This window comes from Orcinus orca, chromosome 13 (assembly GCF_937001465.1).
Source record: "Orcinus orca chromosome 13, mOrcOrc1.1, whole genome shotgun sequence".
Classification (NCBI taxonomy): domain Eukaryota; kingdom Metazoa; phylum Chordata; class Mammalia; order Artiodactyla; family Delphinidae; genus Orcinus; species Orcinus orca.
The window spans coordinates 42,866,286-42,892,450 of record NC_064571.1 but is presented as its reverse complement, the minus strand read 5'-3'; the positions used below and the strand labels follow the sequence as shown (position 1 = coordinate 42,892,450).

The window sequence follows — 26,165 nt, the reverse complement described above, 5'->3', positions numbered from 1 at the left end:
CTTTCCACTGTGTTGGTGCTAGTGTGGATGGTGTGGGCACGGGCGTGGGTGAGTGTGTAAAATCCAGTGTTTTCTTAAAGAAGGCGTTGAATTGACGCCAACAGGTCACCCTCCCCCGAAGAGCGCGCTGTATTCCTCCCCTGGCGTGGCGGGGACTATTCTGTGAGCCCTCAGGCAGCCGGATATCACATATTCGAGGTTCTCAAAGTAAACGAAGAACCTGGCGCTCTTACCGAGTCCAAAATCCGCCCGAGAATTCCAGTACCAGAGAGTTCGGCGGCAAGAAAAGGTGACTGGAAGTTGCACCCCGTTTGTCTGGCACTTTCCACGGAGGCTAGTCTAATAAACGGGGGGTGGCGGGAAAGGCGAGAGCGAGGGAGGGAGGGAAACACCCTCCTCCTCTTTCAGCAAGTGCACCTCAGCTTGAGATTTGGGTAGGTTTTTACCTGTATTTCTAAAAACCACCACCGCACTCCCTGCACCAACCACCCCACTGCCTCGACTTCCAAGAGAAGCAGCTACTGAGGCCAAAGAAAAGAGGGGAAGACGAAGGAGCGGGGGGGAAGACAAATAAATAAATGAAAGCGCGCGCGAGCGAGAGGGGCCGGGGAGAGGAGGGAGCGAGGGAGCGCCCGGGACTCGCGACGGCGGCAGGTTCAATTAGCTAAACAAAGAAATCATGGCGGATTGTTTACATTTGGCAGCGCCCGGCCGAGCGACCGCCGGCCCCCAGCCGCCGCGGGCCCCGAGGAGTCGGCGAGCTGCCCCCGCGCCCCGGCCGGGTAAGTGACGCCGCCGCCCCGCGCGCCGCCCCCGCCGCCACCCCGCCCCGCCGCCCGCCGCCCCTCCCTCCTCCTCGGGCCCCCGGCACAGCTGGGCTCGGCTTAGATTTCGGCGACGCCGAGGCTCGCGTCCTCGGCTGCTGCTGCTGCGGCTGCTGCAACCGCGGGGAAGGGATGCGGAGAGTTGGGGTGGGGGCAGCAGCGCCGTGTGCAGAGCAGGGCCCCTCCTCTTGTCAGTGGCCTGCCGGGGTCAGGCCCTCCCTGGTGGGGTGCGCTGGCCTCGCTCCGCCGCCTCCGCGCTGAGGAGAACCGAGGCGGAGCGCGCTGCAGCCCGGGAGGTGGGGCCCGGCCGTGACCCCGCGGGCTGCGCGGTGCTGAGGGCGGGGTGGCCGCTCAGAGCCCGGCCCCAGCCTTCCTGCCTCTGGTCCAGCGGTCTACGACGTGTACTCACTCCCTGTCTCCTGCCTCCTTCCCCACGACCTTTCTCTCCCGCTGCCCCCGCCTTTCCTGCTCCCCTCGCTGCGTCCCTCAGGCTGGCCCTAAGGTTGAGAACCTGCGTCGGCGGTCACCTCCGCGGGCTGACCTTGCTAAAGCCACCCACGTCTGTGAGAGCTTTTCCAAAGGCTGAATCTTTTTCCTCATCTTTTTGGCCCCGGGGTTCGCTTTTTTTCCATAGGGAGGAACTCTGTCCTTCCTACAGAGGCTTTTAGCGGTCTTTTAGCTGTCTTTGTGCTGAGGTTGGTACAGTGGTACCAGGAGGCTGGCTAATGACAGGGGCGGAAAACAAAGGCAACAAATAGGGGAAAAAACAGGGCAATGTCACCAACAACAGAGGGGGCTCTCTATTTTCCCAGCAAAGATGGTTTCCTTTGCGGGAATCTTTCAAGCATCGTTGGCACGAAAGTGACATATTTCCTTTGTAGAGAGAAAAACAAATCCTAGGTCCTTTAAATTAATCTCAATTTTTCCTGCCATGAAACTTTTTTTTTATGTTTAGCATTTAGTAGTTTGTTTTTTTTTTTGTCTTCCCCTTTCCAGAACCTCAGTTAATATATCTTATCTGTCTGTGTCCTGTTTGGGGGAAAATCACAGCCAGGACTGTATGTCAGGGCAGGATTAGAGTTGGTGGCGTTTAAGTAGCCTTGCCACAGGGTTGGCTGGGGACCAGGGCAACAGGACCAAACTCAGTGGCACCTCTTGCATATGTTCGAGTCTCTGACATCACGTGGCTAACAGGTTGCTAATGGACATTGTAATTTGTAGTTCAGTGAACTGCTTTATCACCTGAGAAAGAAAATGCTACTATTTAAAAAGAAAAAAAGACACTTGTATTATCATGGCAATTATTATATCTTTTCTATACAAATATGATTCAAGTGAATGAATTTTTGATTCATAATTTTTATTATACCCTCTCAAAGGCCCATCTGGAATAAGATATGCTCCTGTTTTCCTCCCCTTCCCCTTAAAAGTAGCAAACACTGGGTAATTGAGTCTCAATTATTAGATTGAACCAAATTATATCTATTTTTGCTTAGTAATTACCAAAGCAATGTTCTATCCAGCCCACTACATCTTTTTTTTTCTTTTTTTCTTTTTTTCCCACTACATCTTTAATAAAGCAAAACTTACTTTGTAATTATTATTTGGTAGGTGTAGCCCTACACCTTGCCATCTCACTCTTCAGTTCTTTTTTGACCCATTGACATTTCAAAAACTAAGATTTACTCACAGAGCAGGATAGGAATGGGAGTGGGTGGCAAGCCTTAGCTAACTCAGGAACCCAGAACTTCCTGGAGTCAGAAGCTCCCACTGAAGACTGTACATGTCTGTTTTCATGGTTGTGTGGACTTTATTTAAAAAAAAAAGTTGGTACTTCCACAAAGAGCTTCCACCCAGACACTTAACTCACCAGTTAGCACGAGATTCCATTACTCAGTAACCCAGAGCACATTCTCATAAATGGATTTTGTGTTGACTCCCTGCCCATACCAGGTCAGAGATCAGAATCATGGAAGGAAGTGAATTGGCCTCCAAAGTGACTTTAACAGAAGCAGAAAGATCAGTCTTTGGGTTATAGATCTTGCTGACCCATTAAGGGTCAGTAAATTAGTAGACGGCACTTGAGTTGACACTTCTGATCCCAACTTAATGGGTTGATTAACTGATGGCTGCTATCTTCATTATGGGCTATTAGCACATTGTTAAACCTGAACTTAGCATAAGAAATTGTTTTTATGTTTACTCTTTGGTTCCCAAGGTTAATCAATATTCATCATGGCCTTAAAAATTTTTTTAACTAAAGAGGTTAGTTAAATAAACCCTTTTGTAGAGAAAAGAAAACTCAATATTATAACTGTATATGACTTTGGGATGCAAGATCTTATCTGACAATATACAAAAATATTCAATTAGAAACACCATCTCCAAAGGGAGAAATACATATAAGCATTAAAGATTTAAAATTGACATCCTTTTCATTTGTAGCTGGCCCTCTTATTCTTCTGTGTGCATTTGAATGACTGTCAAGTTTAATGATATTTAGATTTTCAATGATGGTTTGTGTAAATTGCTGGCTAGGAATAAATAGCTCTTTGTAGTCAGTGCCTAAGCCTAGACTTTGCCTTCCAGGGAGTGTGAATCTTAGGCCCCAACGAGGCACACATTTGTGATCAACATACGTTAGAAATCAATCTTTATAAGGTATTATTAAATCCTTGGCATGTTTCCTCTTTCCTGGCCTTCCTGAAATTTGTAGAACATTCCAAGGTAGTTGGATTCCTGGTGGAATGAGTAGCATCAGTGATTACTCTTTTCATCTTACCATTTGTTAATCAATATGTCAATAATGCTGGGAAAACTGCTTTAAGCACTTGCAAAATTTATACTCCTAATCATGCAATAGATCAGGAGTTGTATAGATTGTTTGCTTCCTATAGAACTTCATTCAAAGCTGAGTCTGTTCTGTCAGCTAGATCACAGAAGGAGCAGTAATTTCCAGTAGAGGTTTTTGAATTGATCAGTTGGTAAGCATTTATTAAAATGAAAGCAAAAACAAAAATATAATCAAACACAAGAAGTATTCTACAGAAAAGTATAGGAGAATTAGGACATTTTTCTCTCTCTAAAATCGAGGCTAAGAAGGGTGTCAAGGAGGCCTGCAAGTTTCAAAAACAAAGGATTGGTCCCCAGAATGAGAGGCCACTGAATTTGGCAAAGAGGAGGTCATTGATGACCTTGGGGTGGGTAGTGTTGATTGAGGGGTTAAGGTGAGAGGCAAGATTGTTGGAGGGCAAAGAGGAATAAGATGGTGAGAAAGTTATAGTAGATAATTTTAAAGAAGAATGTTTGGGGATTATGTTCTTGAAAGGCACTATCACTGGCAAATCCTCAGTTCACAGGACCGAGTCTAAGATAATAGGATCTTAGTAGAAACAAAATTAAAACAGCATTACGTATGTTAAAAACTCCACAGCAAATAAAAGCTGTGTGAGGCACCTGCCTTCAAAACTAGCCACATTTGTCAGCATTAAAAGTCGGTACCAACAGGTAATCCTCTTGAATCATCTTCTTGAGCCGTTTGGTGACACATGGCTGCAGGATTGTGATCAGCCGAGGCGGACGGTCCCCAAGCTCTAGGGTACACAGATTATTTTGGGCTTTAAAGTGTTTGAGCCCATTCTTACTTGAAATTCAATGTCTTGTGCACTTGCTTTCTCCCTTATTTCATTTCCTTAAGCCCTGCCAAAATGCTTTTGTAACCATACAGCCTTTCTACAAATTATCTTGGTATTTAGGGGAAGTTTTTTGGTTGTTGTTTGTTTTTGAGGTGTGTGCATCTGGCGTCATATCTGCAGAGTCAGAGGATGTGCTGTGAGCAGATCTTTCTCTGCAACACCAGACTACACTGCCTACCAGAGAGAACAGCAACATTTATTGTCCTGTCCTGCCACTTAAGAAATTGAACTGAATCTATAATGCAGGCTTTAAACTCATAATGCATACGTATAAAATGAGTTCTTTAAAATTTGTTTGGCAAGAACTTACTATGAATGGTGTATTGTGAGAAAGGCAAAACATTTGGCCTTATTAGGTGACAATCCGCAGATAATTTTTTTTTTAAAGAATAAGGATTTGATTTCATTAAGGTGGCTTTGAGGTATGCTGTGTGCTTGGAGCAGGACTGGGGGGTCAGCAGGGGCTGCTATGAGTCAGAGGCTGTGGAAGACAAAGTGGAGCAGCTGAAAAGATCTCCAGCCCACCTCAGAGGAAACAGCAATATAAACAACCAAGGCCACAGAACAAGGCTAACCCAAATCTGTGGAAGAAGCAGCAGCTTTCAGATGCATATATCAGAGTTCTGTGCCAGTTAGGAAAGCTAGTGGAAGCAAAATTTTGAGATGTGAGAGGCTTACAGTTCTTCCTTAAGAGGCTGAGGCCCTAGCCTTGTTACAGCTGGGCTCCAGTAGTACCAGCATACAAGCCAGGAAGCAGGCAGAAGATGAGTCAGAAAGATAGATAGGCTCCATGTGAAGGAGGTTAGGTGGAGGTGTGGATATTTCCCCAGCACTCTTTGTACAGGGGCAGCAGACCCAACCCTCTTGCCAAATCCAGCTCACCAGCGGGTTATAGAGTTTTAAATATTCTATTGTGTCCCTATTGTGCATGTTATGTGGGGAGGGTCAAGGATTGAGTGTGGCTGCAAAGATTGCATGGACAGGGTAGGGAAAAAAACAGGGTCTGAGAAAGATGGAGTAACCCAATGAGACTGTAGGATTAGAATATAATGAAACATTCAGAACATAATATACCAGAGGTGCAGAGTTTGAAAGCAAAAACCATAGGCTCCAATAAAACTGTGTCCAGGAGTATATATTTCCAACAACGCACTGGAAGTCACTTTAACTCGCTCTGAATTAATGTGTCAAAATTCTTGTATCAAGCCCTTGTGTGTTGCCACAACTCAATGAAAATTTTAAATTCAAAGAATATATTCATACAACAGATTTATCCTAGAGCCATCCTTTCCGAATGAAAGCTTCTAAACATAGTCCAGGTGAAACTGAGCCCCCGAAAGGCACCGTGAGTTTGACAATGGCATTTTGTTATTTATTGCGATAGTTTCCTCTATACCAATGCATTTGGAAAATTGTATCTTCTTGAGGGCATCACGTATGATTTAACAGAACTGATTAAGTGACAACTCCCTGGCTAAAACAAAATAGAACACAACAAATATCAAACATGCTTCTCACGCTCGTAATTAGCTGAAGAATGATGTTGCATATATACAAGAGGCTCTGTGGATCGCTACGAATATCGTACAATCAAGAACACACACAGGACTCAACATATTGAGCATTTAGACCAACATATCCTGAAAACTCAGTCTTCTGTTTCATTTCACTTTTTACGACTGCCTCAAGTTTTTGTAGTCTGTAACTTAAGGACAATGTATTCGTTTTCTATCGCTGTTATAAAGAATGACTACAAACTTCATGGCCTAAGACAACACAGATTTATCATCTTTATAGTTCTGTAGGTCAGAACTCTGACAGAGGTCTCACTGGGCTAAAATCAAGGTGTCGGCATGGTTGCATTCCTTACTAAGGACTCTGGGGGAGAATCCATATCCTTGCCCTTTCCAGCTGCTAGGGGCCACTCACATTCCCTGGATCATGACCCCCTGCCTCCATCTTCAAAGCCAGAGATATTGCATCTTCCTGACCATTCTTCCACAGTCACATCCCCCTCTAATCACACCTGGGCACAGTTCTCTGCTTTTACGGGTCCATGTGATTCGATTGGGCACACCTGTCTCACAGTCTTTAATTAACCTTAATGGCATTTACAAAGTCCCTTTTGCCATAGAAGGTATGGCATTCACAGGTTCCAAGGATCAGGATGTGGACATCTTTGGGGGGCCATTATTCTGCCTTTTTTTTTTTTTTCGGTACGCGGGCCTCTCACTGTTGGGGCCTCTCCCGTTGCGGAGCACAGGCTCCGGACGCGCAGGCTCAGCGGCCATGGCTCACGGGCCTAGTCGCTCCACGGCATGTGGGATCTTCCCAGACCGGGGCACGAACCCGTGTCCCTTGCATCGGCAGGCGGACTCTCAACCACTGCGCCACCAGGGAAGCCCTATTCTGCCTTATTTTAAATTCTACTCTTCTTTCTAACTGTTAATTTAGATTCCTCTAGAAGCAGATGCCAAGGCAGGGATCCCAGTGCCACAAGTTTATATGGGAGTGATACCAAGAAATGCTGATAAGGGAGTGAGGAAAGGAGATAAGGGATTAAAAAAAGACAAGAGATGGTGTGTTATTAAGCAAGTTGCCACTGGGAAATTGAAGTTTAATCCCACTGGGGTAATTCTGAGGGATAGTGTAGGACTCAGAGTCACTCTAATGGAGGGGTGAGTTCTACTTAATCAGCAGCTTTATCCTCCAAATCCCTGTCTTTACTGGTTCAGGCTGCTTCTAAGGGTATTATCTCTCTGGCACTTCTGGCTTGTCCCGCACTTGGGCCAAGTATATTCCCCCATCCAGGCTGAAGACCTGAAGCAGAGTTCACAGGTGTTCCCAGCAAGCAGGCTTCAGTGTGAAGAAGTGAGTGCCAGGAGTTTATGGGTGGGGCTTCCGCGGGTACCCCCCAGATTTCATCTATCACCAAGTTCTACTTTTTATTATTCCTCCTTAATTTCTCTGACACTTTCCTCTTTCTATTGCTACGATTCAGATCATTTCTCTAAATCACTCTACTAGTTCGTTCTTTCCACCTCAAGTTTTCTTCCACCCCAACCTGTGCTGTATATATGGCTTCAAAGTTTGTCTTCCTGAAAACATGGCTTTTATTGTGTTACTTAGATAAGCAAGTAAGCAAAAGTCTTCATCGATTTCCCATTACCTATAGGAAAATTTTAAATGAAAAATTCTCAGTCTAGCCTTCAGGTACTTCCATTTTGGCCCTATATTAACTTATCTTTGTCAAGTATTATACTTACATCAATGAATGTTTATCAAATGTACCCTGTCCCTGGAGAGTAGGAGAACTAGCCTAATTTACCTGTGTTTTGGCTTTGTCTATAGTCCTTAATCCTTGGGATCTAAGCCTGCATGATATGAAACTTTTTGCCTGACCTAGGTCAAACACTCTTGTCTCATCACTCTCCGTACTTGCCTCATTACTATTTGGGGACACATCTTATGCGTTCCTTTCTTCATGTTCTTGGTCGTAGAGTTTCTTTTTCTGGGCTAATGATCTAATCCCTGCCTATCCTTCAAGGTTCAGATGAAACCCTTCCTCTCTCTATTTAAGCCTTCTATTAGCCTAACCCAGCTGGAAGTGAGGAATCTCTCTTCTCTGAACTCCTTAAAGCTAATATTTTAGCGTTTATTATTTTTGCCCATAATTTTAGCTATCTTTTCATAGAATAGAAGTTTAATCTTCTCAGACAGGTTCATGGGCACTTAAAGATAACAGGACATCGTATACTTTTGCCTCTCAAATCCTAGAATATTGGGGTTATTGTATGTACTCTTTAGCTATTTGTTGATATATGTGTTAAACATAAATCTTTTTTGGGGGAAAGTCTGAGTAGCTTATTTTGACCAAAGTGAAAACTAATAAAACGGGGAAAATCAGTATTTTAGTGACGTTCTACTGCTGTGCTACAAAGCAATTCATTACTTCAGTTGAATGATAAACGAACCTAATTCTTTCTTACTTCAAGCAAGCAAATTTTTAAAAAAATTAAAGATACTGGAAAGTTTGAAACGAAGTTACCTTGAAAGTACAGACTAGAAGTTTGGATGGTTTCCTTCTCTTCTTAACCTAGCCCAAAGAGATGGGGTGAGAATTACAAAGAATCTTTTCCTTTTTGAAAACTGAAGTACAGTTAAAAAGTGTTGGAACTTTTTCATTTAAAATTTTCAAACTTAAAAACTAATTTAAAAAGAACTTTGGATATGACTGCGCTTGCAAGGCAGAACGTCTAGTCCAATGGATGCTGGATTTTCTATTTTTCATTGAAAAAGGAGTCCCTGTTTTCGTTTGATCTCAGGAGTCAAGGGGGCGATTGCAAAAAGCTGGGAAAGTTGGCTGATGATTCCTTAAGGTATCAGCAAAGCTTTTCTTCTGTGTACAGTTGTACACATCAAGGCCCGTGTGTCGTGTTGCCTTTTTAGTGTTGGAAATCATATTTCACGATGACTTTAATCTGGCTGTTTGGATCAAGAATGGCATCGCAGTATTGCCAACAGAAAAGAATAAAGGTAGCTGGCAGGGGACCATCCTTTGCTTATGTCAGACCTCATTAACACCGATCTATTGAGTTGATAATCAACACATATTGCAAGTAACATTCTTTAGTAGTTCTCAGTCCTGGGAGTTGAAAAGTACAGATGCCTGGATCCCACGGGCAGAGATTCCAGGGTAATAGGTTTGGGCTGTGTTTTGGGCGTCAGCGTTCTGAAATGAGCACCAGTTGATCCTCATGAGGAGACAACACTGAGAATCACTGCCCTAGTCCCTGTCATCTTCTGCAGGCTGAGAAAACGTGGATATTGTGGACCGCAGAGTTTTTAGATAATTTAGAAATCATCTGCTCTCCTCTCTCAGGAAATTTAAGAGTTGAGCAAGCAGATCTGGCAGTATTAATAGGAATAACTAATACCCATACAGCAGGAGTCAGAACGAAATTTCAGGTCTCCTGACTCCTAGGCCACAGTCCTTTCCTACTTACAGAGTGATCCAGCAGCATCACCTGAGAGCTTGCTACAAATGCAGACCCTCAGGCCATACCCCTGACCTCCTGAATCAGTCTGCTTTTTTAACAACTTCCCCAGGTGATTGGTATTCATGTTCCTGAGAAGCCTTCATCTTAGCCACTGCTTAACCAGCATCTTTGAGAGTCTGGAGTTTCATTTATTGATATTTCTATAGCCTCAACATTTAGCACAATACCTAGAACTTGGAAGATAACTATATTTGTTGAATTTTAGCTTTTTGCTGTAAAATGTGTTAGACATATACTTTTATTAAACAATTTATTCTTTGAATAAATGACCTGGATTATACTTTCTATGTACTGTTCAACATTTCGTCTTTATGAGCCTTTATTGAGTACCTGCTTTGTACTAGGCACTGTAACTAGAGAGGTAAGCGAGATATTTCCTAGGAACTCACCGTCTAGTTGGCGACAAGAGAGGGAGAATAAACAGATGTGATAATACTGGGTTAAGGGCCACGATGGAAATATTGTGGCATAAGAGCCTTCAGTGTGGCAACAGGGAGAAAGAACTTTGGGTCTGGGTTTTGGGGGGTAGTCTAGGATGGTCTTGAGGTTTTAAGAGCAAATGAAAGCAAAGTTGACTCTAGATAGTAATCTGGGGTCAGCCAGGTATTGGAGGTGTAGGGGTGCAGGCAGCACTGTTCAAAGGGCATGGAGGAGCCCACTTTAAGGCTCAAGGTACCTCTATCTTGTGTGTCAAAATAGAAAGAAAACTATACTTGGGAATGGCTGCTCTTGCTAATTCAGTGGAGGGAAATGTAGTAGAACACTTACAGTGACTGGAGGTGGGGAGCAGGGAAGGGAAGAGGGTTCCTGTATTTCTTACCACCTGGCTCTAGATGTTAAGGAAAATACTTAGAAAACCAGGGAACAGCCCAAACATTTTAAAATTAGGAAATATTAATTGCATGTTTCCTGGGGAGTCCATGACAGCCTAGAGTTTGGAGATCTTGTAACTGGGCTCTTTTGGGCCCAATTACAAGATCTCCAATGTTCAATATCAACAGTAAATTGCAGGCCTGTCCAATCCAGACAGAATCACCCAATTCCAGTACCTTCAAAGACCTTCCCTTTTCAAGTAAGACCTTTCCCTTTTCAAATAAGGTCGAGACCTGTGCCATCCAATGTAGTAACTACCAGTCACAAGTGGCTATTGAGTGCTTAAAATGTGGTTAGTCCAAATTGAGTTGCGTGGTGAGTGTGAAATACACACTGATTTTGAAGACTTATTACCAAAAACTTGTAATATCTCAATAATATTTTATATTGATTACATGTTGAAATGCTAATATTTTGGATACATTTGGGGTTAAAGAAAATATATTTTTAAAATAATTTTGCCTTTTAAAATGTAGCCACTAGAAAATTTAAAATTACATATGACTCACATTATATTTCTGTGGGCAGAACTGGCTAGATTATTCCAACCTGAAGATGCCAGCAAATAATTATTTTTCTCTTCCACCGTGGTAAACACACTCCCAAGTCCATCTGTGGCTCCAGATGACTTGGGAGTGGTTTTACCTTTAAAGCTGTGGAGACACACCCTTTCAGTGGTAGTGACAAACTGCGGAAAAGTCAAATGAGTAACAAGCAACATTTTTCCTTTATTGAATATTTTTAAAATTTTCATTTTAGAATATCTTTTAAACATCACCGCAGTTATTTTTATTTCATGGCTATGCAGGTTTATGACTTGTCCAACTCTTTCCCTCTAATGCCTGAATAAAATACCATTGTCAAATATACCCTCTTTAAGCTGCGTTATTTGACATACACTAGGTAGGACAGAGCTTTAGGTCCTATTTTCACTTCAGTGCAGATGTGAAAGTTCCAGTTAATGAGAGCACTGTGTTAAGTGTTTGTGTTTTAAGAAAAAAAGGCTTCCTGAATCTGCCTTAAAGCTTTAGATCTTCTGTACAGGTAATAAAGTGACATGCTCAAATTAACTGCGGCCAGACAGATCCACGTGATAGGAATATAAATGTTTGAGTCTTGCTCAAATTAAGGTTCCTGGTATCAGGGAAAGCTCTTTCTCACTAGGCAAGTCAAAATCCCTGTGTCTCACTCTTCTACTGGGACATATAGTACAAGATTTGTATTGAACTCAACTATGAGATTTTATTCAGTATACTTATTTTAATACATTTAAAGAAACTTCTTCAGTGGTCTAAAACTTTCAGTCCACGTTTGTTTTCTCTGGCTTTTGAGAACTTCAAAAACCTTTCAATTCTTTAGCCAGTGGTTATGTAGTTAATTAGAAAGACTATGGGGGCTTCCCTGGTGGTGCAGTGGTTAAGAATCCATCTGCCAATGCAGGGGACATGGGTTCGAGCCCTGGTCCGGGAAGATCCCACATGCCGCGGAGCAACTCAGCCCATGCGCCACAACTACTGAGCCTGCACTCTAGAGCCCGCAAGCCACAACTACTGAACCCGTGTGCCACAACTACTGAAGCCCACGCGCTTAGAGCCCGTGCTCCACAAGAGAAGCCACTGCATGAGAAGCCTGTGTGTTCGCTGCAACTAGAGAAAGCCCACGAACAGCAGCGAAGACCCAACACGGCCAAAAATAAATAGATTAAAAATAAATAAATCAATAAATAAAAAGAAAGACTATGTAAAGAGGCTAGAATTTGAGTTTTGAAGTCAGCAGAAAGGTTTCCATGGCTTACTCTCTGGTGGTCAGAAGCAGGTCAATTCACCAAAAAACAACTTTCTGAAGCACTCATTCCTTGAGTTGTTATTTCTCCAAAAATAACCTCTCTGAAGGTCAATTCACCAAAAGCCACTTCCCCTATTGAGCAATTCATCAAATGACCAATTCACCAAATCATTGATTATCAATACTTTCCTCCTATTAAGCTTTCCTAAAGTTTATGTCAAATCCTGTTGTATAAAGTGACTGCAGCAACTCTGGGGATATTTTAAAGTTTTAGTTTTAGTTTAGTTTGGTTTGAATTCTTTTTAGTTTTCATTTTTGCTGCAGCCATTTTATGTTAACTAGTTGATAGGCACTGACTAAAATTTAGTGTGCTCCAGGTTTCCTCACAGTATTGATCTCTGACTTTTGGAATTATAATAACTGTATTTCAAGTCACAGTGTTTGCTTGTCTTAAAATCAAGGACTTTTATGAATCATAAGGACAAGGTAAGTTTCTGTCATATTTAATCTGGCCCATGCTCTTTTGTATTTTTTTGACTCATAGATTTACTAACTGGATAAATCAAATGGATTACATGAAATATATCCTAAGCATTTAAAAAGTGTCCAAAATGTGAAACATAAAGGAAATGACAGCTTATTTGGACCAATGAATGTGCTGCAGAGCTGCTGGGCTTAAATGGCTAGGGCAGAATAAAATTTAAAAAAACTAAAATTAAGACTAAATATTAAACTAAAAATTTAAAATATCATTTAGGGCTGTTAAACTAGCCTATGCAACTCAATTTGCTAGACATTTTTTTAAAATGCAGAAAGGTTATGCCTTCTGTCTCTTTGTTATGTTGACTTGGTACTAGTTTGTAGGAAGATTCGAGATGAAAGGCAATACCATTATTATAAGCAGTAGAAAAAAAGTAGGAATGCCCAGAAGGGATTTTATAACAGACCATGTGATTAGGACCTCAAATTTGACATATACTCATCACCAATACAAAGTGAATTCAAATTCCTAAAAAATGTTGCCATGACAACAAAATTAAAATAATCAACTTTAAAAATAATCTTCAAAGCTTTAATGACTATGGATAATATAAACTGCTGTAAAAGTAAAAGTTTAAAGAAACAAGTTCTTGGTAAATTCAGCAAATTGGCCCTTCTTCAAATTCATCATTTGGTAAATGGCCATTTGGTGAATGGGATCTGCGGCAAATTGCTCTAAAAGAATATGATTTAGGGCAAGTTAGTCACTCTTCTAAATCTCACTTGCTTTATTTACTCTGTGAATGGGGATGATAAAGATGAGTCCCTCTTAGGGATTTGTGAGGATTAAATAAGATAACATGTATTACCTTACACTTAGCTTAATAAATGTTACTTCCTTTCCCTTGGAATGAAGCTCTACCTATGGCTGAGCCACTAGTCATCTGTGCCAAATCATGTCAATTTTCTGGGCCTTCGCTTTCTTAACTTTAAAGTGAAGGGATTTGACCAAATTATCTCTAAGATCCCCTTTCATCCTAAGCATTTTATGGTGTTAAAAACAAACTTTGGCCTGCTGAATCAAGACCTGTTTAGATTCCACCACTTCTGAGGCCTGGGTTCTAGGTAAGGACAGTATTCAGGGATTAGGTAGCTGAGTCACTGGTGCTAATTTTGACGAGCCTTTCTGGGTTGTTGCTAGGACCCTGAATATTCTGCAGTCCCAAGAATCCCAAGGTGATGTGCTCTTCAACAACCCTGAAGGAAAACAAGTTTTGTTCTATCTCGGCCCTGGACTGAGGAGGGGTGGAAGGAAGGAGCTGACTACATGGGTATCTCTGGGTGACCCTTGGCTTCAAAGAGATATCTGAGTATCAGTTCAGCTCTAAGAGGCCCTCGTCACTGATGTACCTAGGGTATGGAGGGTTTGCTAGGGGAGCCTGAAAGCTGACTGGATACCTACTGACATGTATAGTAACTGTGAGGGACCTGTTGGTTTCTGTCCCCTTCCATTCTGCTCCGGGCTTTTTGTTACTTAGTACTGTGCATTTGTTTGCTATCCTAAAAATAGTCTCTTTTATCAAAATGAGATAAGCATACACTTGACTGTATTACAACATCTGAACATTTCTGTGCATAGCCAGTCTTTATCCTGGCTGGAGCACATCATACTTGTGAATTCAAATTAGTTAGAATAATAAATTAAAACATTTTTAGAGCAGACCAACAAGCTTTCATTGAAAATAGCTACTGCTCAATTTAAAATGCTATAGAAAAACTCGTCTTTCTCCTTGGTATTTTACAAAGTTAGAGGTTTTCCCCAAGCACAGCAAAGTTTCCAAATGTACTGATTGTGTATCCCGTCAGTGCTACATCCTTAGACCAACTGCATTTCCCTACATGATTTTAAGTCTATCTTTAAGACTTTTAAACAAAGTTCAAAGCACACACTTTCTTTACGTTTTCGTCCATAAAACGCAGCACAAATCGCACTGTATTTACTCAGGGGAAAAAGAAACAGACATCTCCATGCTCTAGGAACCACTGACAGAACATATTGCAATCTTTTCATTAAGTTCACACAAAAATGAGGATTTAATGCATGGGCAAAACAGCCCATCCCTAGAGGTTCCATTGCCCATAATCCCACCTTGAAAATAGCTCCATATTAATTGTTGCAGCCAAGTGGACACGGGGTTTTACTGCTTGGCACTCCCACTGCACAGATAACTAACTGCAATCATGAAAACCTTTGGTTTTCATTTGCTAACACATCCTTGTTCAAGCAAATATTTCATGTTTGTGTAAACCCAGAAAATTCATATGGAGCAAGCTAAACATGTATTTTCCTGTATGCCTTTACTGTATTTTGATCTTAACTGTATGACTTTTAGAATATTTGAAAGGACATAGAGTTGCAAGTATATACACGTACATAAATATGCACTCTGCTTTAAAATTTAACACGTGAAAATTCATATATCCAAAACTGACAAATTGCAAATCAGCCATCCACATTAGCAAAGAACCAGCTGAAGCTTCCTTTACGTAACCATATCCCTAGTTAATTTAAAATACGATTCGATTTATAAGTGTTTTATTTTCACTTCACTTCTTGGATGCGTTTATTGTTTAAAGTGAAGTGCACCTGGATGAAATGACCATTTATAAATTCTGACTTACCTTTCCCATTTCTATGCCTCAGGTTGTTAACTGTTGAAGTCTTTAAAATTATGTAGTTCAGCCTTTTAATAAACCCAGAATAAGCGAATTCCTCAAATAACTATTGGGACATATATTACACCCATTTCTTTAAGACAAGGAAAACAGAATTTCCTATACAGTAAATTCCTCACTACTCCAAACTCCACCTTACAAATAAGAAGAGCCCAGTTGTTTCAGAGGACTGGACACCGTTTGCAACTCTGGCATGGTAGAAGATCCGGGCACATAAACAGCCAGTAGGAGTAACATGCCAGTTTTGAATTGTTCACTGTTTTTATTATTTTTATGTCACTGTTCTAGGTTTCAGATGAACAGGAGCCTCCTATTGCTTTTATAGCAGGATATTAAATTGCAGCCTCTGGCAGGCAGCACCTGCCCTCTTCCTGACATGCTGTCTAGTCAGTCATTGGCCATGTGATACTCTAATGTAATGTATATTTTGTGTTTTGCTCTACATGGGGATTTAAACATTGTGGAACACAATCTCTCCCTGAAGGTATGCAACCCATGGTGTCAGGTCTTGATTAAGTTCCACACAACTAAAATTTAGTGTCCATGGAAGGTCCTGTCTTCCACAGGGTGTTTTGAGTGGTGAATGAACAAAATCTTATAAGCATCTTAGACAAATGTATATACTCTCTCATTCCCTTTGGTTGGAAATTCCCTGAAAGCTCTTTCACCCTAGCAATCCAGTGTATTGACCACACAGTATGATATGTTTAACACTATTGTAGAGAGAATTAATCATGTATATGTGCACGGATCCCTTGTCTGTACTCTATAAGGGGATCAGGGTAGTCTCCTCTAAATTTGAAATGAGGAGGATTTGAAATAATTAATAACCACTGGTTATACTATGCACCTTTAAGATTTATCTTTGAATATTCAATCAGAGATTTTAAAAAACTGGAGTAAACAAGTAGGGAAGTTTTAAAAAATTTCAGTTTCTGAATTTCAATTCAGAACAATGTTTAAGTTTGTTATTAAAATAAAAGGCACATCTTTAATGTCCTTAGTTTTGGTATCAGCAGTGTCTGAAGTTCAATTTTACGGCATCTTGCTTAAAGGTCCATCTTCCAGAGTTGCCTAGCTGAGCTTACAACTTATTACTCAGTCAAAAATGGCAATTAAATCTGTTACTATACAACTGTGGAACTATGGATGGCTTCTTGAAATGTGATATATTTAACATTTATCTCATTTATTTATTCAATTACAAAAACATAAAATCATAGGATTAGAAAAGATCTTAAAGTTCTCCAGCCTAACCACCAACTGATACTTAAATTACCTCTAAAACATTCTTGCCAAACCATTTTCGTAGGTGTACCTCAATTGTATTGAGTCATCCCAAGACTGGTCTTCTATCCCATGCACTGAACAATGCCTTCCCCACCCCTCAACCTCAGAGTACTGCTCAACACACTTAAGAGGGAGTTGAGGCATCTTCTGAACCAAGGAAGAGGTCACAACTGACTTTTTTTTTACCTTTTTTTTTTAATGTCTTTATTGAATTTGTTAGAATATTGTTTCTGTTCTATGTTTTGGTTTTTTGCCTGTGAGGCATGTGGGATCTTAGCTCCCCGACCAGGGATCGAACCTGCACCCCCTGCATTGGAAGGCGAAGTCTCAACCACTGGACCACCAGGGAAGTCCCACAACTGACTCTTAATTGAGGGTGTGTCACTGAATTTTAAGTTTTAAGTCCCTGAGGTGCCCTTAGCACTTGGGCTTTTGTTTCTGACTCCTTCAGAGTTTATGGCAAATAAGATTCAGGTACCCAAGTCAATAATTGAAATTTGAAATGGCCTAAGAGGCAGTGGTGTGGTGAAATGGACTATGACTAGCAATTATGCTTCAGCTGTTAAGTGGCACTCTGAGTTAAGTGATATCCCTCTGGTAGCTTGAAATCAGTCTTGGTGGGAGTATTTACATCACAGAAATTGGCAAGTGGTTTAAATCGTCATTGTAAGATGTTCCTAACTGAATATGAAAGAAGACAATAGGTGAAATGCATTCCAGACCCTACCTGAAAGAAACCAAATATACTAAGAAATTTTAGCATTTCAAAATAATTATGGTAGTGTAGATAACTGTGGAAAAATGAAATATAGAACCTTGAGCTAGAGACTATTATAAAAGCATCCTTTCTATCAAATGACTTACTCTTTTTGAGGTCAGTTCTTTAACATTTGGGGGGAAACTTGAAAATTTACTTATGTGACTTGCAGAAAACCACGATTCTTTGCAAATATTCTATATGATGGATAGTTTTGGATAATCTGCATAGTTTTGGATAACTGATCCACGAACTGAAAGTCTCTGAGTTGACTTGCAGAAGCATTATACAAAGTAATGATAACCATTTTTTAAAGATCTGTGATTACGTATGGATGTGATAATCTGTAAGCAGCACTATCAGATAAATAATACATATTTAAAAAATTTCTGTAATTACATGTTTACCCGATAGGCCAGAATGACTCTGTCCCAAGGAGCTGTTACAGACTGAGTAAATAATACATGTTTTAAAGTCCATAATTACATATGTAAACGATAGACTATCGAGTAAATAATGCACATTTTAAAAAGTCCATAATTACATATTTACATGATAGTCTGTAAATTCTGTAATTACTTATTTACACAATAGACCATAACAGCTGTTACAGTCTATTATGTTAACTCTCATAGAATTATATTATGGATTTTTAAAAACACCATAAAGAACCTAAGGAATGGAATGATAGGAATGAAATAAAATATGAACTTCATATTTACTATAGCTCTTTCACAAGAGGACTATTTCAAGTTTAAATTATCTCAAGGTAAAACTGATGACTGATACTTTATTGATAACAACTGATCTAAAACTTATTTGCAAAAATATAAAGTAAGGAATCACAAGCAAGGAATAACTGGGTGGTGTGATATTAAGCTAGGTTTTTCACCATCTCCATGGATAAAATTTATTCTTGGTGGCATAAATAAGACACTGTATGTAACTTTTATGTTTCCTAGACTTCTCATAAAATAACAGTGAAGCAAAATCATTAGAATTGTATTTTTGTTCTTTACTTATTCTTAAAGCACAGTAGAATATTCTAAAGTTTGTACATACTAATAACATGTTTGGGTGTGTGTGCATAGGTTGTAATAATGATGACATATGCATTTGTATGTTTTTCATGAGGATTATAATTGCTTTCTTATCTTTTAAGGGTCCTCCTGGGTTAAAGACTCATACGGTATATTTTATGTTTCAAGCTCTGAATTTATTCTAAAGTTAAATATAAGATCAATGCAACTGAATGAGACTTCTGTCCATAATTACTATTAAATAGCAAGGCTAAATGAAGCAAGTGAAAATCTGTTATTTAGTGATGTTGGGCCAATCATTCCTAGGAACAAAACACAGTATGGGAGAAACCTTTGATCCTATTTGTTAGGTATTATTCCGTAAGATATTTGAAAGCTTGAAATAAGTGAGTGCTTGATTTTCCGAGGGATGTTGCACAAAAATAAATCTTCCCATTTTATAACATTTATTTTCACTTCATATTTGAGCTACAAACCCCTGACATTTCTTAGCAACACCCATGGATGAGTTATTTAAACAGCGACTCTCACATTTCTTTGAATGTGACTTTTGGTAAGAAATAATTTACATTAGGATCTAGTACGTACATATTTACAAAACTTTCACAAAACCACACATGCTCTTATAAAATGTAATGCATTCTGATATAATCTACTCCATGAATTATATTTAATTTTGTAAAAATGCTGTGACTCACCAAATTGACTTCATGATCCGTAAATGGGTCACAACCTGAAATTTGAAAACATTGATTTAGACAGTGCTTTTTATTGCTGGGCATACAGGGCTTCCTTATTTTATAATAGGTTGATAAAATCTGTAGATTTGGAATGGAAGCATTCTATTGGTGGATCATACTTGTGTAGTCTACGATTATTTATGAGTGTAGAAATATAAAGATATAAAGCTTTCTCATTGATGTTTCTGGTGTTAAAGGTCTTGAAATAGACAATACTAGGGTGCATTATTCAAGAGTTTTGTTACTATTGAAACTGTAGAAATTATTTAATGGGAGCTGTGCAGAGTGATACATCATATTTATAACTGAGGATGTCCTGCTTGCAGAAGGGATTCATTTCATGGACATTGTTGATGTTCCAGTGCAGATTTGGAAGCAGAAAAAAAAAAAAGAGAAAATACAAACGCAAAAATGGCAAATAATCAGAGAGAGATTTTTCATCTTCTTTTTACAGTAAGAAAGTCCTTGAATAATGAAATTTCACAGTGTATTGAGCAAATTTTAATGAGTGAGTTAATTTGAAATTAGGATCCTAGATGAAGACATCACCACTGTTAACTTGTAGGGAAAATCAAATATTTAGAAAATTATTATTGTTTTACTCTGCTTTCCGTTATACATCAATGTTCACTAAAATATGGTATGCTAAGATTTCGTTGTGGGAGACAGAGTAGAAGAAAAGTTTTCAAGATGAAGCCATGCTTGGTATAACCATTATGGAGAACAGTATGCAGGTTCCTTAAGAAAACTAAAAATAGAACTAGCATATGACCCAGCAATCCCACTCCTGGGCATATACCCAGAGAAAACTGTAATTTGCAAAGATACATGCACCCCAATGTTCATTGCAGCACTATTTACAATAGCCAGGACATGGAAGCAACCTAAATGTCCATCAACAGAGGAATGGATAATGAAGATGTGGTACATATATACAGTGGAATATTACTCAGCCATAAAAAAGAACAATATAATGCCATTTGCAGCAACATGGATGGGCCTAGAGATTGTCATACTGAGTGAAGTAAGTCAGACACAGAAAGACAAATATCATATGATATTGCTTATATGTAGAATCTTAAAAAAAAAGGGTACAAATGAACTTATTTGCAAAACAGAAGTAGAGTCATGGATGTAGAAAACAAACTTACGGTTACCAGGGGATGGCGGTGGAGGGATAAATTGGGAGATTGGGACTGACATATACACACTACTATGTATAAAATAGATAACAAATAAGAACCTGCTGTATAACACAGGGAACCCTACTCAATACTCTGTAATGGCCTATATGGGAAAAGAATCTAAAAAAACCAAAAGTGGATATATGTGTATGTATAACTGATTCACTTTGCTGTACACCTGAAACTAACACAACATTGTAAATCAACTATACTCCAATAAAAATTTAAAAAATAAGAAGCCATGCTTCTGACAGCATGATAGAAGGTCCAAAATTGGTAAATATTCACCAGACACAAATATTTAAAATCTGTACTGTCTACTAGTTTCTATCTTATCAATACTTTGCATCTGGAGACCAGAGAAAAGGAAGGAAATTTGTGTAAGTATTCCTCAGTGATCTCTGTACTATTCATGACTTTGGATAAGCTCAGTGGGTAGAATATCTCCAGACCACAGATTTATATTTATAAATTCAGTCATAATCTCAAATATGTATCATGCCAGATCTTTTATTTTGATCTTTTAAAAGAATTCTCTCTGCTGTTATTTGCTTTTACTCCTGCATTCCTTACCTTGGAGCACAGCCCTCCATCCACCCAGCCTCTCACCTAGAGAGCTGACAGTTGTCCTAAGCCTCTCACTTTCCTTCATTCTCCCTAGTCCATCAGTACCACAACTTTTACGGCCTCTTTCCTAAATGTATTTTGAACTTGCTCCTTCTTTCCATGCCCACCGTCATTTTCTATAATCAGACCCTCATTATTTCCTAACTTTTTTCCTTTAAGGCTCTGAAATGATCCTCCCGCCTCCTGCCCGCCTCTGTCAGTCTATCTTTGGCACTGTTGTTGAGGCAATTGTTCTAAAAATCAGCTCAGGATTATGCCTGCCCTCTACTAAAAATTTGCCTTCCCTTTGCTTTCACTGGCCAGCTCTGCTTATCCTTCAAAACACGATGGTGAAGGTTCCCTAGCTCCCCTGTTTTTGTCAGGGTGTCCCCACCCTGGTGCCCACAGCACCTTGGGCCTAGCATTATCAGAGCACTGTCAAACTGTTTCACTGCCTGTTTGTTTCTCTTCCTCCTTTGAACTTCTCAAAGGTAGTGACTGTATATTTTGCCAGGAAATATTAAGTGCTCAGTAAATATTTGTGAAATAATTATATGGAAGAACCACTGTCTCAAAGCATTAGCCTTAATTCAGGATGATATTTTTCAACTAGATTTATCATAAGCTCAAGTTAATCTTCTCCATGGTTCCTAAAGAAAGTGGAATTAGGGGACATATTTTAGAGAGATGAAGTCCTCCAGATTACAGACTCAGTTAGGAATTGTAGCAGCCTAGAACCCACACTCTGATGTCGTATTTTAAGGGAGAGATGGAAATCTGTCCCCTTCCCAGCTTTTCATATGTACATGTAGTAAATTACTTCCACATTATCTGTAGCAGCTTTTCTTGAACTCTATACCCAAATTAGATGTTGCGTTTTTCAAACCTGGATCACTTGATTTAAAAAGAAAAGTTCTTTAGCTATATTCTGTAACTATGAATGGACATCATTGTGCGTCCTTTTGTCTGAAGGAATTTCCCTCTTGCTACATTGAAGTTTCAGAAATTTGATTTAATGCCAAATGATTGCGTCGGTTGGCTATTGTAATGCCAAATATGTATGTATTGGAGAAGTTATTTATTTTACATGTATTTATTGTTTTCTTTTTTATTATTATGTATAATGGAATTTGAAGACAAAGATAGATTTCTTCCCTGCAGTGTTAACTACACTAAGGGTTAGCATTATGGAATGTCATTTGACTGGCTTTTGTAATGATAAATATTTCCAGGACAGAACCTATTGTGAACCAGTATTCTCTAGAAATTTCTTTCTCCCTTGGCTACTATTTTACCTTAAAGAGAAAGCAGAGAAAATGCAGTAGCAGTAGATTACTTCTAGGAACTTGTAAGCAATTAAGTAAAACTCACATGTATGAACACATCTTTCCCTTTATATTATTTGCCATCAGTTACGCAGTGTGCCGATTTTTTTTCTGCTCTTCTTATTCAAAATTGATGCTCTTGGTGGTGCTATTGTCCATTCATAAATATGCCTTGAAATTCAGGGTGTGCCATAGAGATAGACAAGTTAGATTCTTTGTCTAGTGACCTTTTCATTCGTTTAGCCATTAAACATATGACTGAGCACCCCTTGTTGGAAATGTAAGCATGAACCCAAATCCTGGTTTCAAGGAGTGTAGAGTTCAGAAGTGGTGATGAGATATGCACATATATATTGACAAAAGTTTAAAACAGCAATGCTAAAAGACTCCAACCACTTACCAGCTCCACTGTCCTCACTGAGTATGAGTCAATATCATTTCTTGTTCGGTAACTGCGGGGTCTGCTAATTGCTTTTGCTACTCGTATTTTGCCCCCATCCCCAATCCAGCCCAGATATCTTCAACACAGCAGCGAGAGGGTCCTTTTGAATTCAGTGTCAGGTCATGGCACTCCTCAGTTCAGAACTCTGTAACAGCTTCCATTTCACTGCCATAATCTGCCCTTCAAACCCTCACCCCATGAGCCTCTGCCCCATCTCCTACTGTTCCTTCCCTCCCTCACATCCCTCAAGCCACTCTGGTGTCTGCTTTCTTTAAAAACGCCAGGTGTAGGGCTTCCCTGGTGGCGCAGTGGTTGAGAGTCCGCCTGCCGATGCAGGGGACACGGGTTTGTGCCCCGGACCGGGGTCCGGGAAGATCCCACATGCCGCGGAGCGGCTGGGCCCGTGAGCCATGGCTGCTGAGCCTGCGCGTCCGGAGCCTGTGCTCCGTTGAGAGGCCCGCGTACCGCAAAAAACAAAAACGCAAGGTGTATTTTTTCTAGCGCTTTCCACTGGCTTCTCCTGCTGCCTGGAATTCTCTTCCTCATATATCCACGTTGCTGACTCCCTCCCCTCCTTCAAATCCTCTGTTTTTTCCTAAGATTTCACCTTCTTAGTAAGCCGTACTTTAATCACTGTATTAAAAATTGGAACCCCCTGCACCTTGTTCCTCTGCTTTACATTTCATCTTACCACAGAATTGATCACCTTCTAAACACTAGGTGATGACTTGTTTATGATGTCTCTTGTTTGTGGTCTGTTCCTCGCTAGAATCTCAGCTCTATAAGGCAGGAATCTTTTTGTTTGCTGATATATCTGAAACACCTAGAGGAGTGCCAGCCCATAATAAGCACTCAGTGAGTATTTGTTGGATGAATGAAAAACATGAAATTTACAGATAAAATATTATTAAAATTTACAGGTGAGAGAAATTTATTCCAAGAGGAGGGGATTGGGAAAGGTCTCAATGGAGGTTTATTTCAGTTGGATCTTGATACAGGAGAAAAATTTGGATACATGCAAATACATTAAAGTGAAACTGTTTTGCTCATTGTTTCAAGTATTTTTTCCTTTAGTATTGTCTTGTAATTTTTTTTTTTTTTTTTTTTTTTTTTTTTTTTTGCGGTACGCGGGCCTCTCACTGTTGTGGCCTCTCGCGTTGCGGAGCCCAGGCTCCTGACGCGCAGGCTCAGCGGCCATGGCTCACGGGCCCAGCCGCTTCGCGGCATGTGGGATCTTCCTGGACCGGGGCACAAATCCGTGTCCCCTGCATCGGCAGGCGGACTCTCAACAACTGCACCACCAGGGAAGCCCCTGTCTTGTAATTCTTATTCATAATATTCTTGTTAAAGTCAATAAGAGGTACACTGAGGAAAGGATAAAGTTCAAAAAGAAATAGGAAACAGCTGTAAAATTCTTTGGGGTATGAGAGTATACTTTTCACCTGTGTAATGGTTCATTTTGTTTTGTGGTAAGAGAAGGAAAGGAAAAATAAAAGAGAAATCCCAGCAATCACATTAAGTCTATCACTTTCCTGCTACTCGTTCAAAATAATCTCAGACACCTGATGTCCTCAAAGCCTACTTCTATTTAACTAAACACTCGTTAATTCCAACATAGGCTTTAAAAAATTCTGTCCTTTGCTTTGTAGTTCTTTAACTTCTTCTCTTAGGCAAATATAGAGAAAAAATAACCACATAAATATTAACATCAGATAATTAACATAATATAATGCCAACAACAACATAGGTTTATAGAAGAATCCTAAATTGAAGTTGCCTGCATGGTTTCCGCCTTCTCGTTTTCCTTACTTAAACTGCTCAAAAGGAAGCTCGAACTGCAACATCAAACACTGAACTCAGGAGTTCAATACTAAAATGACTGGAGGCCAGGCTGAAAACTAAGCAGCTAAGAGCTGAGGAAAAACCTGAAACACAATTCCAGGCGATAACTTTGCTAACTTGGCAAGAGACTGTTGCTAAGGTCCTGGTTTTCTCTGCACACTTGCCTCTTCCTCTTTCTTGACCACGCTCCGGTCAGGCTTTTATACTTATCTCTCTACTGTAACTTTCAGTCCTCATCTTTGCCATCGCAACAGCATTTGATACGCTTGGAACACTTTCGTGGCTAGTATTCCTGGACATCGCATCTCTGGTTTCCCTCCTACCTCACTTCTGTCTCCTGAGCTTTCTTTGCTGCATCCTCCTCTTCCTCCTTGTTGCCACACACCTCCCAGTGTGTTCCAGGGCCCAGTCTTGCTACGTGTCGTTCTCTGGACGCGCACTCTTGAGGCCACCACACTTTACTCCCTTGGCTTTTATACCCTTTACGTGCTGATGACCCCAAGTGTTTATCTCTAGCACCTGCTCCCACTGCTTATCCTCATTTAATAGAACCTGTTTAACACAGAACACTTGGTTTCATTTAGCCTCAACTCTGCAAACCTCTCCTCCCCCACAGCGTTCTTCATCTCAGTGAGTATTAGCGTCACCATCATTCAGTTGCTCAGCCCGAATTTCTTGATTGATCCCCGACTCCTCTCTGTCTTTCACACAGTACATCCAGCCCTGTCAGCAATCTGTGCTGGCTCTGCCTTCAAGGTGTATCCCAAAGTTGACCCTTCTTTCCAGTCCCTGACTTCCCATTTCTAGTCTTAGCCACCATCGTCTCTGGGAGGTCCTCCTTCCTGCATTAGACCCACAACTGGTTTTCCTGCTTCCACTCTTGGCCCCTTACAATGCATTCTCAACCCAGCAAACCAGTGAAGTTTCAAAAGGGTAGATCAAATAATGGCACATCTTCCAATGAGTTTCTATCACACTTAGAATAAATTCAAAGACCTCTCAGGGCCCATAAGGCCCCATATGATTTGGCCCCTGATTCTTTCTCCAGCCTCATTGCTTGTCTCACAGCCCATCAAACCCGGTGCTCCATCCGACTGGTTTCTTTGCAGCTCTTCAGACCCCTTGTGGCACAGCCTTTATCGTTGCTGCTCCTTCTTCCTGGAATGCCTCCATCCCCCACAGGTAGCCAGGTGCAGGACTTGCTTCCTCCCTTTATTCCCTCTACTGCCCCCGGGTCACCAGCTCAGATAGAACATCCTGGCCCACCCCACTGAAACCAGCACCCCACTCTACTCTCTTTCCCAGCCTTGCTTTTCTCCACAGCAGCTATCACTATTAATTGATTTTTATGGTATATTGTCTGTCTCAATACTATAATATGAAAGCAGGAACTTATTTACTTTTCTGTTCCCTAGCACATGGTAGGCACGCAATAATTTTTGGAGCAAATGAATAATTGTTGAATAAATATAAAGTATTTGTTAAG

At 40.4% G+C, this 26,165-nt stretch overlaps 1 long non-coding RNA gene across 1 annotated transcript in view; it reads left to right on the top strand.

The window, feature by feature from the left end:
- The first annotated feature begins 504 nt into the window (after window positions 1-504).
- The window catches only part of LOC125960764 (uncharacterized), a 220,515-nt gene continuing 194,854 nt past the window's right edge, over window positions 505-26,165 (top strand). The window contains exon 1 of the long non-coding RNA XR_007470773.1: window positions 505-782. This is a non-coding gene — a long non-coding RNA (uncharacterized LOC125960764). The remainder of the gene's footprint in view (window positions 783-26,165) is intronic.